At 39.4% G+C, this 19,108-nt stretch overlaps 1 pseudogene; it reads right to left on the bottom strand.

The window, feature by feature from the left end:
* Positions 1-204: 204 nt before the first annotated feature.
* Positions 205-938, bottom strand: LOC110578863 (annotated as a pseudogene).
* Between the last annotated feature and the right edge of the window lie 18,170 nt (positions 939-19,108).

Raw genomic sequence — 19,108 nt, forward strand, 5'->3', positions numbered from 1 at the left:
GAAGAGAAAAAGTAGATATTCCAGCAGTAGGCAACAGTTATGGCCCTTTCACACAGCAGCATCCAAGTGGCTACTGCATAGTCCAGGAGTAATTCTAAAAACAAGGAAATGCATGCAGTTTAGTAATTATGTCATAATTTTCACAGTTGAAATTTCCTTAGACGTTGCACTTTCTTTATAAGGGAATCCTGATTTTTCTTTCTGCTACCACGAGTCCAGACTTGAACTAGAAGCTTTCTTTTTCTTCTTCTTATTGTGTTTCTTATGCTTATTTTTCTTTTCTGTTTTTTTTTTCCTGTTATTTTTTCTCATTCTTCATTGCTTTTCTTCTTTTTTGCTTGTACCTTCTTAATATAATCTGATTCTAATAAGGACTCAGATGATAAAGATTTATCTTCAGGCTACATCTTTCCTTTTTTGCTGAGTCCGTTCATGTCCTTTTCTTTGTCAGTTGCATCCTTTGACTTCTTTTTCCTTATTAAACTATCCTTACTTGTCCAATTCAGTTTCTGACATGGAATTTTCAGAAGCCTTATGTGAATGGTCCTTTCCCTTTTTCCTTGTTTTTTATTCTCATCTTCAGAATCTGAAGAATTGCCAGAAGAATGAGAGCTTGGTGAAGGAGAAGTTACCTACCAGATTTCTTCTTTTCCCTTTTCTTTCTGTCTTTTTTTGGGGGGGAGATCAGCTCTCACTTCCCCTTAATAATTTCTCCCTGTGTTTAAGTTCTTTCTTCCAGTTCTTACTTATTTTTATTTCAAATTCAGCCAATGCCTTGGAGCCTTTTTTCTTTTCTAGTCGTTCTTTCACTTCTTCCCAGGTAGGCTTTGGTCACTTCAGATAATTTGGATCATTGGCCCTGAACACTGTTTTGGACCCCTTGATGTGGGCATTGCTATTGGGTTCATATAGCCCACTTGATTGTTCTGCTTCCCCATGGTGCGGGACTGAGCAAACAGTCAGACACCAAGGAAGATCAGGTCAGAGACCATCATGGCTTTTTTAGATTTTTTTTTTTTGTCTGTTTTGTAAAAGTTTCTTTTTCCTTTTTTTTTTTTTTTTACCTCTTTACTTTGGCATTTTGTGCTTGCGGCTTTCCTCTAGTATCTGCTGACCTTTGGCTACTGATAATATTTATAAGTGAGGCACTACACAGCTGATGGGATATTTGGGTGGATGCTTATTGTCTAGTTGGCTTCTTTGAAGGGTGAGTGACTGGGCCATTTCAAGGGGGGAGAACTTCATCATCTGTAGAACTTTGCCCTGAGGGAAGAACCCTCCATTCTCCTGTTTGGGAGATATAAGCCTGGAGGACAGTATTCTAGGACCCAAATAGGGAAAAGGAGAAAGGAGTTTTATAATTCAGAATAGAGCCTATCACTAATCTTCCAGTTTATAATACAGCACTCCCCACATCTATGTCTTGTGTCCCTCAGTCCAGAACCTACCTATTTCCACCTCTTCACAAAGAAGAAAGCTCCCAGCTTCTCCTAAATTGAAGGAAGGTGGTGTCATTACCCTGCAGTCAGCCTGCTGCATAGAGTAGGGGAAGGAGATCTGGGAACCCAACGAGTTCTTAATCACATTTCAACTACTTCTCCAGTCTCAGCTGCATCTGCATCACCCTCTTCTCAGTGTTACCAATGGCTTATTTTCTTAAGCCTCTATGCAGTTATATCCTTGATTCAGCTTGAACCCTGGCTTCTTCCAACACAAGCTTAGATTTCAACTTTCTTTGGACTGCCAAATCAGTTATCACTGTCTCTTCACTTTCTTGCTTCTAATTTTTTTTAGTAAGGTATTTGTTTGCTGGTGGATATATCTCTTCCTGTCTTTTGGAAATCCTTTCATTATAATGTGAGTGCTTTTTTGAAGGGAGGATGTTCAGTCACTTCTTGAATAGTCTTACCATCTCTTATAGTTCTGTTAAGTGGTAGAAAAAACTCCACATGCAGGACCACGGAGAAGAAGCTGAGAATGGCAGGAACAGAACTAGGATACACTGGCTTACTTATGCCCATGGGGACTGGCTCTTTTGGCCAAGCCTCTAGTTGAGGATTTTGGGAGTTGAGAGGCAGAATTCAAGCATCACTGGCAAGAAAAGCAATTTCCCTGCCCTCACTGGGAGAACAGAGGAAAGACAGATTCAGCTTTGCCTGGTGTTGTTTTCCAATATTCAGGAAAACTGACTTAATCGGTGGGATAAGACAGGAGGGCCTAGGAGCCATGGCAGGCCTCATAGACATCAAGATAAAGATGTTTCAAGGAAGACCCCTAGGTTAGAAGAGAATCTCAGCCAGCAACTGGCTGAACTGTAGAACAAAATCTAGCTTCTCAGAGAAAGGATAGCCAATGGGTGGGTAAGTGTTCAGAATCCCTAGGCCTGCCTGAGCCTGCTTAACCAGCCTGAGTTCTGTGCTGTGGGGGCTATAAAGATTTTCACTGCATTTACTGTGTGGTTTATGATTTTACCTCACTTCTGAATAATGTGAGTTGGTATCACCCTTAAGGATTTGTGAAAACAAAACAATGATGACACCTTCCTTTTCTGTGTTTGTTTCCCAAATGCAAAAGAACCTTGTTGCGTCATGACAAGCATTCAGTCTGGGGTCCGTTGCTGCTGGCTGCTGACCCTGCTCTGGAACCTTCATTATTCTGAGAGAGAGGCTCAGTCCATTGACCCAGCTGCCTGGTCCAGTCCTGCAGAATCTGGGGTAGGGTCAAGTCAAGAGCAGTGTGGATCTCAGTGGGTTTAATTATGTATGGTCCAGTACACTTTGTTTCAAATGAGGGTGCTGCTCAATCTAGTTTATTCAGTCCAAAACTGTCCTTCAGATATACGTCTATGCTGCTTCCTCATGAAGGAACTGCTATTGTAGGCCTTCATCACAGACCAGGGACTGCGTTCGATTGCTCTGATGCCATGGAAAATGTCAGAGCAGAGAAATAAATCAGCATGGGTGTGATGATTGATTAGAAGACTGGTATGGAGAGGAGTTTGTGGGAATTGGGGGTTTAGGCCAAGCTGACCTAAAGGAAGGTGATAAGATACCTCACACAGCTTCTGTCACCCTCTCTTATCTTTATGTCTAGGGCAATCAGGACTAATTCCTTTCTCTATTCATTGTCCCTTATTTTATGATCTTATTTTAAATCTCCACACTTTGGTGATATGATTTTTTTTAAATAGAGACACAGATGCTCTTTATTTCTCTGAATGAAAAGAATGAGACTGCATTGATATTAACAGAAAATTTTTTTAAAGAAAATTGTATATATCCCTTAACCTAGAGGGGCAAAACAAAATAATTATAATTTTAAGCCAGTTTCCCCTCACATATTTTGACCAAAAGAAAAATGTTTTCTGATAAACTACAATTGTAGTGTTCTTATAGAAAGGAGCTGGAGGGGATCATCTCTTATCTATGTAAGATAATATTTTTTAAAGAAAATAAAAATATAAAAAGACACTTGCTATTGAAAAATTGGGTATACATGTATATTATAAAACATACATAGAGTGTCAGCTACTGTGTTTTCAAAACTGTCTTTCTGAAAACAAAGTTTCCATGAAGGTGTAAACATAATCCTAAAAATCAAATCTTAAATTGTGTAGTTTATTTTCATTATGATAAATCTACCTAAGAGTATTCATAGGTAATATATTGATGACTTACCACTAATGTGTAAGACAAAGCATCAAAAGAATATTATACAACCAGCAACAGGTAAAAGTTATATTGAAATATTTGTATTATAGCACCAGATTTTTAAAATTTCTTTAAAAAATAGTTTGCCACAATTTATCAGAGACTTATCCATGTGAAATTGAAGGGCATTTGGCTCACTCCATTTTTAAAACTGATTTTGTTTAGCTGCTGGCTGTATCAATCTGGTCAAAAGGACCAGAGCCTCTACCCCATCCACACCAAACCAAGATGGACCATATTGCTTTTAAGGACTCTGGGGAAACAGCATAGAATGCTACCAGCTCAGATAGAGTTACAGAATCTTGAAATGTCTTGGCAACTAGCCAAATGCTCATCAGTTCAGTGAAACATCCTAATTAATAGGTGTGAATTAAATGTTTATTTTAGTCAAAAACCCAATTAGTAGCACTGATGTCAACTTTTTGGCACTACGTTGAATGAATCGCTACTTTTCTCTCTCCATAAAAATATATAGGTAATTCAGTGATTGATACAATATAATAAGAAAGTGCATTGTTCCCAAACAGTTTTTAGATAAAATCTGAAGATTAATAGTTAAACATTTCCAGTGACTATCCTATAAAGTTTTTTTACACACTTTTCTGTCATAGGAGACAGAATATAGATCTCAAACTGAGATCTTAACAACTGAGTGTTGCCATTATGACTGTATTTATTAGAATGCCATGGCTATAATTCTACACATAGAAGCTGATAATGTAGAACATAGGTCCATAACTTACCAAAGGGCACCACAGACCTCAAGTAATGCTTTCTTAAATTTGGCTAATGGACATCTGTTACTTTAATAATTATGTATTTCTAAGATATTTGGGAAAGAACAGAATAGTATGTTCATACAATACTTTTTTCTTCTTAAAATAATACTTATTTTTTAAAGCATAATCACAGAACATGCTGGGATCAAATATGCCAAGATATTATAGAGAATCATTTTAGAAGGTAGTAATTATTACATTATTTTTTGTAATTCTTATACTTTTACTTTGCATTTCTTTTTTTTCATTTTTTTTCTATTTTTTAATTTTATTTTATGTCATATTAATCACCATACATTACATCATTAGTTTTTGATGTAGTGTTCCATGATTCATTGTTTGCGTATAACACCCAGTGCTCCATTCAGTACATGCCTTCTTTAATACCCATCACCAGGCTAACCCATCCCCCCACCCTCCTCCCCTCTAGAACCCTCAGTTTGTTTTTCAGAGTCCATAGTCTCTCATGGTTCGTCTCCCCCTCCGATTCCCCCCCTTCATTTTCCCCTTCCTGCTATCTTCTTTTTTTTTAACATATAATGTATTACTTGTTTCAGAGGTACAGGTCTGTGATTCAACAGTCTTACACAATTCACAGCACTCACCATAATTCTTATACTTTTAAATTTCCCCTAGAAAAAATGTACTTTTACTTTAAAAAAAAAGAAAAATTCCCTTATTTAACCATAAAAGTAGAGTGAAATGAGACATTTGTAGTATTATGGCCACCAGAACGACATACTATGAACCAAATGCAGAAACTCTTACCTCTTTCCTATGTTTTGTATTTTTACCTTTTTTCTTCTTTGCATTTATTTAATCATTGATCCAAAAGTATTTGCTGAGTGTCTACTATGTTCAATATCCCTAGGTTCTGGGATTTTAATGGTGAACCACTACATGGGGTCCCATTCTCCTGATGCTGACCGTGGTGATGGTGTTTGGACTAATGGATAGATGTTAATCAATTATCACATACATTCCAAAATAAATGTAGAATGACATCTGTGATCTCATCTGAGGGAACAGGGGATGCTGGGAGCAAGGGAGTGAATCACACTATATAGTCCATAGGAGAAAGTGGGGGTCTAGTTAGAGCAGGAGGTAAGAATTACTGAGCAGATATTCTAGGCTTCTCTTTTGGAACCAGACACAGAACTGCTGGGAGCTCTCAGCTTTTGCACTTGAAGGATTTGACTTTGAAGGCTATCATCAGGAGATGAGTGATCTTTATTCTGATTAGTGAGCCTAACCTTCAATATTATATCTTCTTATGTCTCCACATCACCTCTTTCAATCAATTTTGGCACTCAGAGTTTTATTCTTTCTGGAACTCTGAAAATCCCTCATATGTGCTGGATATGAAGATGTTATTTTACTACCTCTTATCCCTTTAATCTTTGCACATGCTCAGCATATTTTTAAAAATTCAGAATATAAACTAGAATGTCAAATAACTCTGAGCGGCTTTTCTTTTCTATCCTGGGAAGTTACTGGTTTATCTTTTTTCTGAATTAAAATCCCTTATGTCTTTATGTGCAAATAGCAATACATACTGATTTATAGTAATTTAGAAGTTCAAGAATAAGCAGGGAGAATAGCTAGATAGAGGCAGTAGAGAAAGGCAGATATTATTGTCTTCATTTAATAGGGATGAAATAAGGTAAATGAGAAGTTAAGTGAGTTTATAAAGATTATATAATGAATTAGGCAAAGATGGCATTCAAACCCAGTTTTATTTTCACTCCAAATCCTATGCTTTTTCTATAGTGTATCTAAATCAATATTTAGAAATACATTTATATTGTGTTAGGCTTATGTAGGTTTATTCAAGAATGTATGTATTTCAATCTATCTCTGAGGTTTAGATTTTGACAAGATTTTCAAATTTTCTCTTCCCACCATATTAAACTTTCTTTATGTGATCATAAATTTTTAAGTTGCTGACTTAAATTTTTTATACTTGATGTGTAAATAGATATTTGCAGGATGAGTAAACAAGATGAGTAAAGTTTCTGAAATAACATTAAGGTACTAAACACGCATTATAGACATTCCCAAATAGTTGAATTATATTTAGACCAGAAGATGGCATAAGAGCTATAGCAATGGAAAATTACACACAACAGACTGTGGACTTTTTTTTTTTTTTTTTTAAATGCTTTTTTTATTTATTTATTTGAGAGAGAGACTGAGAGAGAGAGAGCACATGAGAGGGGAGAGGGTCAGAGGGAGAAGCAGACCCCCTGCTGAGCAAGGAGTCCGATATGGGACTCGATCCCGGGACTCCAGGATCATGACCTGAGCTGAAGGCAGTCGCTTAACCAACTGAGCCACCCAGGCGCCCAGACTGTGGACTTTTTTTAAAGGATTGCGTTGTAAACCAGTATATATGTTATGTAATTATCTCTTTCCTGATAAAAGGAAGCATTCTTTATCCTGTGAAAATTTATATTTCCTTATATGTAACACAAACATACACACACACACAAATCAAAATTAAAACCACTCAAACCTCACACTGCAGAAACAACTAACACATTAAACATCTGGAGGGTGGGAGCAATGTACATGCTTTAGAGGGCTAGGTTTTTATGCCTTGGGTCCAAGTTCTATGCCTTTAAGGCCAGTTATCCTATGGAGGATCAGAGTTTATGCCTGGAGAGGCAAGATTTATATCCAGAAGACTTAAATCAATCATTTAAGATTTCACATGTCACAAGATAAATCATTACAGATTTCACATACAAAGTGCTGGTTCTCTGCATGTAAAGCTAGGTTCTGTGTTTGGAGATTGATATTCCATATTTGGAGATTGATATTCTACATATGGAGTTCCCATTTTCATGTCAAAGAAACTGGGTTCCATTCTTGGTGAATGATATTCCAGGTATGGAATGATAGAGTCTATGGTTATAGGGCCAGGTTCCTTGCTTAGAGATTGGGATTCCAAACATGGAGTGCCAAGTTCCAGGCCTGGGAGACCAGACTTCAAGTTTTAGAGGACACTATGTATGGGATTCATTTAAGGGATTTGGGTCTGATCAAGGAAACAGATATGACTATGAAAGGCAGTAACACATAGTCAGTGCAGTGCTTGGATAGAACTGTGAGAGGGGAATGTCCCTCATAGCATAAGTCCATTCAGAGACTTATAGTGAGTGGGTCACCATCCAGAAGGGGATGAAGGTAAAGGAACACCTAGGAGAGAGGAAGACCGAAGTGGGAGCTTGTAAGTCTAGGGGATGTTGCTCAACAGCATGGCAGGGAATCGGAGTCACAGAGCTCCTAACAGCAGGGGTAGCTTGGAGTCTTATAACCACAAGGCTCTATTTTACCAATGACCAGCAGATACTGAGTGTAGCTTCATAAGGTATATAAAGCAGGCAGACTCTAAATGGCTAAAATTCTGCTTATTTGGGTTATTTTTTTTTTATTTTAACCCATCCCCCCATCCCCCCCCCCCTAGAACCCTCAGTTTGTTTCTCAGAGTCCATAGTCTCTCATAGTTCATCTCCCCCTCCGATTTCCCCCTCTTTGTATTTGGGTTATTTTAAGAACAACCCAATGTATATGTAAAAATTTAAGTATGATGCCTGTGGGCCTCTGAGTTAACAGTTCTTAGCCTGCAGTAAAGAAATAAACAACTTAAGGGGTGCCTGGGTGGCTCAGTCGTTAAGCATCTGCCTTCGGCTCAGGTCATGATCCCAGGGTCCTGGGATTGAGCCCTGCATCAGGCTCCCTGCTCCGCGGAGAGCCTGCTTCTCCCTCTCCCACTCCCCCTGCTGTGTTCTCTCTCTCTTACTGTGTCTCTCTCTGTCAAATAAATAAATAAAACCTTTTAAAAAAAAAAGAAACAATTTAGGGGCAAATGCACAGAAGCCATCTTTGGCTTATTTAGATAATATAGCATCTATAACTGAAATCCAGGTACTATGGATTGTCAGTTCCTACACTTATGAGACCATGTTCCATGTTTGAGGAAAGACATTCTGGACAGATTCCTTCCTTGTAATGCCAGGATCCATATCTTGTAGAGCCTTCTGAGACTGAACTACCCAGTATCCTATGTGGAGTGCCAAGTTTCCCAATTGTAAGGTCAGATTACGTGCTTGGAGATTAAGCTTTCATATAGAGTTTGCCATGTTCCATGTATATAGGGTCAAGAAACATGCATGGAATTTGAAACTCCACTCTGAAAGTGCCAAGTTCCATGCTTGTAGGGTTCTATATTTGGAGATTGAGATTCCACACATGGAATGTCATGTTTTGTGCCTGGAGGCACAGTTATATAAAGGAGGATTAGATTCAATGCCTAAGGAGCTATCTTTCCATACTCGTAAATCCAGGTTTTACTCATAGATGACCACTTTCAAACATAGATAATCAAATTCCATGTCTAGAGTTAATTATCAAGACCAAAAGGCTGTTTTTCATGCTAAGAAGTCTAGATTCAGTATTTCAGGCCTAGTTGAGCAAATTCCATACTTGATGGATTAGATATTGTTTCTTTAGGTTCAGGTTTCACTCCCAAAATGATATGTTCCAAGCCTAAAGAAAGAGATATCAAATAGATAGGAAGCCATGGTTTGCCTGGGAGGCCTAATTCCATGGCCAGAAGGCCCTGCTCTCCATATAGAAGCCCAGATTCCACACAGAGAGGGAGTGATTCTATGGATTCACATTTGGATAGGCTTCCCATGACTATAAAGTTAGATTCTCTTCTTGGAGGGTCAGGATCCATGTTTGAATAGCTACATTCAACACTTAGAGGGCCTAAGTTTATCCTCAGAAGGCTAAGTTCCTCAAGAAAGTTTAGATGCCAAGACAGAAGGCCTAAGTCTCATATAGAGAACCAACTTTTATGCCTGGAAAGGCATAATTCACACCTAGAACTGAATCAATGACCAGAAGTATAGCTTTCACATAAGAAGTGTTAGGTTCCAAGGCTGGGAGATGTAGGTCCTCAGAGTATCAACTTGTATGACTCAAATGCCCAGGTATGAAGTCTGGATTACGATGTTCCACACTTTTAAGACTATGTTTCATGCTTGGAGAATGAGATTCCACAGATGGAGTACCACGTTCCCTTCCTATAAAGCCAAGCTTAATGCTTGAGATTCCTCACATTAAAATCCAGATTTCCTGTTTGAAGGGTTATATTTAATACAAACAGCATGAAGATTCCATACTTGGTGTGTCAGGTTCCATGCTTGGAGATTGATATTACATATGTGGAGTTCCAGATTTCATGCCTGGAACACCAGGTTCCATGATTTACAAAGTATATGTGAGTGAGAGACAAGCAACTGTAGATACCATAACCCATACTTCTGTGGCAAAGCTCTGTATTTGGAGATTAAAAATCCACAGATGGAGTGCCACATTCCATCATTGTTGGTCCATGTTTCATACATGAAGGTTATATTCCACACATAATGAGAAAGATTTCATGCTTTAGGTCCATATTCCACCTAAAGATATAGATCTTTAAAATCCATTTGAGCAGTAACAAGTTCCATGCTGGGAGACAAGTTTGCATGTCTCAGAAATACAAATTCTAATAGTGAAAGCCCGTGTTCCTTGTATGGACTTACAGATTTCAAATATATGGAGCCAAGTTAAATATTTGGAGATTAAGATTCCAAACATTGAATGCCATGTTGAAAGCTTTTAGAGACAGGTCCAGCTTCAAGATTGAAATTCCACAGATGGAACATCAGGTCCCATTCTTTTGGGGACTAGATTCCCTGTCTAGAGATTGATAATCCACATGCAAGGTGGTTCCATGTTTGGAGATAGAAATTCCATGTACAAAATGTTATTTTCCATGTTTTTAGGGCCAAGTATATGTTTGGATATTGGGAATACCTATGTGTATTTAATGTTCCTTGCCTTAGAAAGCCAACAGCTATAAATCACACCCATGACCAATGTCTGAAATGCCAAGTTTCACCCATATAAAACTGTTCTGTGCTTGAAGTTTGAAATTATATTGGTTTATATATATTTATAGTTTGAATTATATATATGGAGTACTTGGCTCCACATTATTAAGACCAGGTGAGGGGGCAGCTGGGTGGCTTAGTCGGTTAAGCGTCTGTCTCAGGCTCAGGTCATGGTCCCATGGTCCTGGGATTGAGCCCCACATCGGGCTCCCTGCTCAGTGGGAAGCCTGCTTCTCCCTCTCCCTCTGCTGCTCCCCCTGCTTGTGCTCTCTCTCTCTCTCTGTCAAATAAATAAAATCTTAAAAAAAAAAAAAAAGACCAGGTGAATGAGTTTCTTTTTTTTTTTTTTTTTTTTTGTTTGAGAGAGAGAGCACAAGTGTTGGGGGGCGGGGAGCAGAGGGAGAGAGAGACTCTTAAGCAGGCTTCTTGCCCAGTGCAGAGCCTGACACGGGCCTCAATCTCATGACCCCAAGATCATGACCTGAGCCAAAATCAAGAGTTGGACACTTAACCAAGTAAGCCACCCAGGCACCCCAAGACCAGGTGAATTTCATGTAGATAAAAGTTCCACATATGAAATGCTAGTTTCCATTGTAATTGAGCAAAGTTCTATGCATAGAATTTGAGATTTCAGACACGAACTGCCAAGTGCCAAGCATATGGAACACAGTTCTTGCTTGGAGACTGAGATTCTATGCATAGGGTGTCAGTACTATGTATATAGAATCTGGTGTCATGTTTAATGATTGAGATTCCAGACACGGAGTACTAGGTTGCATGATTTTAAGGCTAGGTTGAAGATTGAAATTTCACACATGGAATGACAAGTTATTTTTTTTTCTCTATTTCCTATTTTTTTTATTATGTTAGTCACCATACAGTACAATTAGTTTTTGATGTAGTGTTCCATGATTATTGTTTGCATGTAACACCCAGTGCTCCATGCAATACATGCCCTCCTTAATACCCATCACTGGGCTAACCCATCCCCCCCACCCCCTCCCCTCTAGAACCCTTAGTTTGTTTCTCAGAGTCCATAGTTTCTCATGGTATGTCTCGCCCTCCGATTTCCACCCCTTCATTTTTCCCTTCCTTCCTAATGTCCTCCATGCTATTCCTTATGTTCCACAAATAAGTGAAACCATATGATAATTGACTTTCTCTGCTTGACTTATTTCACTTAGCATAATCTCCTCCAGTCCCATCCATGTTGATGCAAAAGTTGGGTATTCATCCTTTCTGATGGCTGAGTAATATGGAATGACAAGTTAAATTCTTTTTGGGCCAGATTCCATGTGTAGAGACCGAGATTCCACATATAATGGGAGATACCAAGCTTGTAGAGCCAATTTAAATGCTTAGAAATTGCAGTATTAAATAGGTACTGAAAAATATTATGCATAGTTTCATGTATTATAGTGTTAACCTCTGTGACTTAAATGCAAGGTTTCATGTCTTGAGGGCCAGGTTTACTACATGTAAGGCAGTGCTGTGTCTCATGCATGGGGATTAGGATTCTACACATGGAACACTAGATTCTGTGCTCATAGATATATCTTCCATTACTGCATTTGAGATTATATATTGGAGTGCCAGGTTCTAGGCTCAGAGATTAAGATTTCTTGCATGGAGTGCCAGATCCTTTGTTTGTAGTGCCAGGTTTCATGCTAAGAGATTCAAATTACACAAATAGTACACTGGGTTCTATGCTTCCAGTGTGGAGATTTAAATTCCTTATGGTAAAAATTAATTAATTAATTAATTCCCAATGGTATATTAGTATGTTCAGACTGCCATAACAAAATAACAGACTGGATGGCTTAAACAACAGAAAGGTATTTTCTCACCATCTAGAGTCTAGAAGTCCAAAATTAAGATGCTAAAAAATGTATTTTTCTGGTGAGGTCTCTCTTCCTGACTTGCAGATATTCACCTTCTGCTATATCCCCACATGGCCTTCCTTCCCTCTGTGCACACACAAAAAGAATGAGCTCCGGTGTCTCTTCTTTGTATGAGAACATCAGTCCTACAGGATTAATTCCCCCCCCCTTATGACTTCATTTAACCATAATCACCTCCTTAAAGGTGTTATCTCCAAATAAGTCACACTGAGGGGTAAAATTTCAACATATGAATTTGTGGGGGTACAATTCAGTCCATAAATCATAGTGTGGCAGATACGATGCCACAGAGAGCAGTTTTCATGTTTGAGAGGTCCAATGCTTATGACTGAAATGCCAATTTCCATGTCTGGAATGAGAGGTTTCAAACATGTCTGGTCATGTTTCATTCTTATAATCCATACCAGAGTGCCAACATCCATAATTATAAGTCCAGGCTCCATACTTGGAAATCAAGATTCCATATATGGAATGCCAGTTTCTGTACTTGGAGGGCCATATTCCACTCCTGGATATTGAGATTCCACACATGGAGTTTGAGGTTCCTTGCCCGGAAAATCAAATTCCTTATGTGGAGAGCCAAAATCTATGAAATACAGGTTGGACACCAAGATCCACACTCTGAGTTGGCCTATGTTTAGAGATTGAGAATCCACACGTGATGCCATTCTCCATGCTTGTAAGGCTTTGACCCCTGCTTGGACATTAAGATTACATATGTGGAGTTCCAGGATCCATGACTGGGAAATCACTTTCCAAGTTTTGGCAAGCCCATGTGAATGGCTGAAATGCAAGGTTATATATTTGTAGTCTCACATTCCATGTTTGAGGAGCCAAGTTCCATGCTTTGAGATCAACATTCCACAAATGAAGTGCTAAATTTCAAGCCTATAGATCCTAGTTTCTATGCATGAAATTCAAAAGTCTATACATGGCAGACTAGGTTCTATGCTCATTGGGTCAATTTTCATGTTTGGATATTGAGCATGCATGCATGGAGAGTGAAATTCCTGGGAGACATGAGCCCGTGTCTTGCAAGGAGAACTTCTATGACTCATATGCCAGAGTCCAAGCTGGGATACCACATTCACCACAGTAAGTTCATGGAGATTCAGAGTCCACACATGGAATGCCAAGTTGCATGTTTGTAGAGCCTGGTACCATGACTGGACATTGTACTTCTACATATGAAATGACAGATCCATGCTTGCAGAGCCAGGTTTAACACTCTGAGATTGAGATTCCATAAATGGAGTATCAGTTTTCATGCTTGTAGTGTCAAGTTCCATGTTTGAAAATTGAGATTACATATATGTAGTACAAAGTTCCATGACAAGGTGACCAGGTTCCTAGTATAGTCAACATCTATTCCATGCCTAGATATTTAGGAGCCACATGTGGAAGTCCAGATTCCACATCTAGAGGATCAAATTCTATGCCTAGAGAAGCAGGATTCACATTTTGTACTAATTTCTGTAACTGGAAAGTCTAATTCCATATTTAGAGATCTAAGTTCCATGATTGAACAGCCATGTCCTATACCTGGAGGGCCAGGTTTCATGGTCAGAGGGCTAATTTCCACTCCTGGAATTCTAATTACATACCTGTAAGGCTGTGGGTCATGTGAAAAACCAGATTTTATGCCTGGAGAAGCAACCTAAAAGTTTTAAATCAATATCTAAAAGATCAGATTCCATTTGGTTAAGTCAGATGCCATTCCTCTAGGGTCACGTTCTACCAGAGAGGTCAAAACTCCTTATTTGTAGGGTCAAATTCTGTGTTTAGGGCCAGGTTTCACAACTGGATGACCATGGTTCATGTCATGCCAGGAAGGCTGGGTTATGTGCCTGGAAGTCCAGGCCCCATGCCTGGTATGCCAACCTCCCCACATATACTATATAGTTCTGTAGTACAAAGGCAGGTTACATGCCTTTAGGGCCATATTTAGAAGACCAGATTTCATACATGGTGGGATGGAATTCATGCCTGGAAAGGCTGAGTCCATGTTTGTAAAGTCCATGCAACTTTCCACGCCTAGGAGGTTCACTTCCACACTAGAGGGACACATTCAGTGCATGGGGCCAAGTTTCATGCCTGGGGGTAAAAGGAAGGAAGGGCCTCATTCCATGCCTATAGGACCAGATTCCATGCTTCAAGAGCCAGGGTCCTATGAGGGGAAGATCCATGCTTTTCCAAGCCTAAAAGACCAGTCCAAATCCTAAATGGTCTGGTTGCACGACTGGATGGCCAGAGTCCTGCTCCAAAAATAGGCAGTCCAGCCCTAACTGTGCTCTAGCTGGAAAAGAGGATTTACCTTCAAATTTATTATTCCAGCAACAGCCATTCTAATTGCCAAGTTGAGACTTGTGACATCACCCAACAATAAGCAGAAAAATTATGAGCCTTGCCAAGAGTTTTTATGCAGTGGCACAGTTTAAGAAAATGCTTGTACTGAATAAATTTATTTGAAGGGACAATAAGAGACACAAATCAAATATTTAGGTTACATATTTAATAGTCATAACTGTCCAACTTAGTATTTGCACCAGAAATTACTGAGCACTAAGGAAGTCTATACCTGCACTGCTAAGTCTGTACCTGAACCGTATCATTTAATTCCATGGGATATGTCCTATTATTTGACAGATTAACTGTGGCACTGAGAGTTTTACTGGTTTTCCCAAAGTCTCCTAGCTGGATACAGTAGAAGAAGACTATGAATTCTGCTACATTTTATGTATTTTAAATTATAATGGGTTCTGTCTGCAGTTTTAAATGAGCCCAAAACAATAAGTAGTTAGTGTTAATTCCCTGACTGCACAACCAGACTCAGTTATCTCTGCAGTATGGTACACAAAACCTACATTTTGAACTGCAAAATAACCTTACAAAATAGCCTTAGTATAAGAAAGCAATGGTATATGAATTCCAATAACTTTCTTATAGCAATAAAAAAAACCCAAGTTTCATTCAACTTCAGAGGCATAAATGTATGGCACGCACACTGTGATATTCATAATTAGTTCTTATAAAGCAATCTTCATCCCTGAAGCATTTCATGAAATTAACTAATTAATCTTCACCATATCCTTTAGAGAGCGATAACTGTACTCTGTCTGCAAAGAGCCTCTGTCATGGGACTGAAAATGCTTTATGAATATTATATACTGTGATAAGCAGGCTCCCGGCACTTCAGATACACACAAGCTGACATTGAGGATATTAGGATTCACTCATTCACTAAGCAAATGTTTATTTAGTGTCATTACTAGAAATCCATAACTGTGGGACTGATGTCCCCAGGAGGTAAGATATTGTCTGCCTGGCGGAATGCAGTAGAGATTGAGGGTGTGATGTTCTCTTTAGAAAAGACAACAAATCCCTCTTGACCTCTTTGCCCCAAATATAGAAGTGGTCTCATGAGGGCAGTTCATCCAAGTGCAGAGGCTTCCTCTTTCTTCTGTTCACATTTTTACCCTGCTGAGTTGATTTTTGGTTTGGCTACAGAACATGATTGCCTTGATCTTGTCATGCAGCCTCCAGTGTTTACATGTCTTAGTCATCCTAGCTGGTGACCCTGCTCCCTGCTTCCTTTCCAGGACTGTTCTATTCTCTAGCACTACTCTCAACCACAGTCTGGAAATAATTCAGCATCCCTAGCCCAGAAATCTGAGGATCAGTATTCAATCTTCTGTGAGTATAGCACTGAATGTTAGTCTAGTAACACTTTTTGAAAAGTAGTTTTGTGTCTTAGATGAGGTTCCTTAGAAACAGACTGAAAGGGAACAATGGTGCAAATGATTTATAGAGGGAATGCTTTCAGGAGAAACCAGGCAGGGAATGAGAAAATCAGGACAGCACGAGTGGGAGATATGATTTAACAGGTCTGGTTTCAGCCTGATATACTTACCACTGGAGTGCAATTCTCATTCCAGAGGCAAGGGAGCTAGGCTAGTATATGGCCATAGAAGTCAGTCGTTGGATATGAGCCACCCTCAAAGAGGAATCACGTCCATAACTGGGACATCTGTAGGTGAAGTGGCCCTCATCAGCCTTGCAAAAAACTTTGTCAGCAGTCAACACCTACAGTACCTGGGGGATAGGGAAACTGGTGTGGTGAAAGTCATCTGAGCAGAGCACCACTAACATCCACTGCAGCCTTCCTTGTACCACCCCGATCCACTTATTTCTTGCATTAAGTTTTCATGGTACATTCACAGCTTATGCTGGCTTCTATTTAGTCACAGTTTCTATGTAAACCTACAAAAGGAGCCTTAGTATGACAAACTATAGCCCTACTACTTTCAGTCCCGATGAAGAAACTGAAACTCATTATCACCCTCCTTTATCACTATTCAGTGTTTCATCCTCAGCTCATACTTTTAATGGTCTAGGTGGCTTGCCTGGTGACTGACCTAGACCCACAGTCCCAAAGGCTCTGAGCCTCTGATTACCATGTCTTTATCAGATCACAGTTGTTGTATTTGCCCATTTCCATTAAAATCAGGCATGGGAATATACCTAGAGATGGTCAACGGATAACATGTGTGCCAAGCATATTTATCTTCACCTCTTATATAATACCTCCTCAAAGTGATTTGTATGGTATCTCATTTCTTTGTCTCCTGGTCTATTGGAACAATGATCCCAAAATAAACAGGTGGTGGTCATAGCTTTTTGTTTAGTGAGGCTTCTACTGTGTCCTTGGGTGGAGTATTCCCTTTCTGGGAACCAGGATCTCTCTTCCACAGGGCCTAAAGCTATAGAGGTGGGAAACACAAATTTCCCAAGAGGGTGACTGGGAATAATGGTGACTGGGTCATTTCTACTTCTGCAAGATCCATGTATTCTGTCTATTGGAGATACAATATCATGTAATAGATGCTGATATAGGGTATATATGGCATCTTAAAGGAGAGTGTCCCACACTCACAGGGTTTTTTTGTATTTATAAGCTGGCATGTAATGTAGGAACAGTGGATCCCATCATCATGTGCTCACTGCTGCACCTCCTTTGCTGTAAAGTGAGTCTCTTGTCCCAAGTCAGTGTTGTCCCAAGTAAGTGAGTCTCTTGTCCCAAGTCAGTGTCCCAAGGATCCCACAAAGAAAAAATCCCATTCTTTGGTTATGATACTAGTTGAGATACTGTGGAAGAAAAAGTAAAGCCCTACTGCTACCTCAGGATGAACTACTGTCCTTTTCAGGGTAGAAAGGTTTTATGTAATCAACTTGCTACAACTGTCTGATTGGTATCCTTAAAAGATTATGTCATATCAGATATTCAGGATTGTTGTTTCTTATTGGGAAGTCAGATATTCAGCAGTGGTATTAGCTAGATCAAGCTGGTATGAGTGTACCTATACTTTCTGAACCATGCATAGCCTCCATTTTTACAACTATGACTACTCCACTGATGGGCCCATTGCATAAGCACAGAAGTAGACAAGGACAGAAGTTGATAGGCAAGTAATCCTGTCTACTTGGTACTTCTGCACTGGATGCTTTCAAGTGGGCATTAATGTAGAATACAAGGATACTCACACTTTGTGCCCCTTCCCCTAGGTACATTCACATACCTCTTTCCTAGACCTCTTTGTCCTCAATCTTCTCATCCTGCTTCTTCCAGGACTCTGACCAAACAGCCAAGCCATTCACCACTGCCTATGATTTTATGTACATTCTTAATTCAGGCCATTTTTTCTTTCCACACAAATAGAGTATGATGTTCTCTGCACAGAAGCTCTATCCCTTGGGAAGATCTTATCTCACCACTGTCTTTCAGAGCACCCCTGCCTCATCAGTCCATTTTCAACTTGTAGAACATATTGAGCTAAACTATCTGTGAACCAAGTCTAGGCTTTTTCCTTCTCCATCATCTGATCTCAGGGAGCCCCATGAAGCCATAGCTCTGAGTGTATGGGATATGGATCACCTGTTCTTGTACATTACTCTTGCCTCCTGGGCATGATTAAGTCCAATCTCATATATTCCACCTTCACTTTATGATGGATTTCTGCTGATCGTATGACATAGTGAGTCTGACAGGTCTCAGGTCATGATGGATAATTCTGGCTGGCTGGTCACTTAATGTTCCATGATCAGAAGTCCAATATTTACTAGGGCCCATGATGCATGCCAAAAGTTGATTTTCAATTTTTCATACACTTATCTTCTCCAGATAACATGGCCTTTTTCCAGAACCCCAGATGTGTCTATACTATAACTCTCCTATTGGACCTTGCTAGAAACTCTACACAGATAGCTACAGTACCATGGAATCTGCTGAGCCCAATGGCCCAGTTGGTAGGGCTGCATGTACTACAGCCTAGATCTGCTACAAAATCCTTTCTTGCTCTGAATCCCACTCAAAACTGATAGCCTTCATATAACTTGATGAAAAAATGAGTTGAAACAGCATTTACAAAAGCAATATATGCTGCTTGCCAAACCTAAAAAAGCCAATTTAGTGTTGTGCTTCTTTCTTAGCTGCAGGAGGGACAGGGTAAGATAACTTGTCCTTTACGGTGAAGAAGATGGTTAACATGCCCCCATATCACTGACTCCTCAAAGTTTTTCCAATGTAAGAGCCTTCTGATATACTTTAGAGTTTTGCTCTTACCCTCTGGAGAACATGTGTTTTACCAGGCTATCTGGAATACTTGCCACTTCCTGCTCATTAGGTTCAAATAAAGTGATATCAGCAATTTAACAGACCAATGTTGTGTTCCATGGGATATCCAAATGATCCAGGCTCCCTTGAACAGTATTGT

Source organism: Neomonachus schauinslandi, chromosome 4 (assembly GCF_002201575.2).
Source record: "Neomonachus schauinslandi chromosome 4, ASM220157v2, whole genome shotgun sequence".
Classification (NCBI taxonomy): Eukaryota; Metazoa; Chordata; class Mammalia; order Carnivora; family Phocidae; genus Neomonachus; species Neomonachus schauinslandi.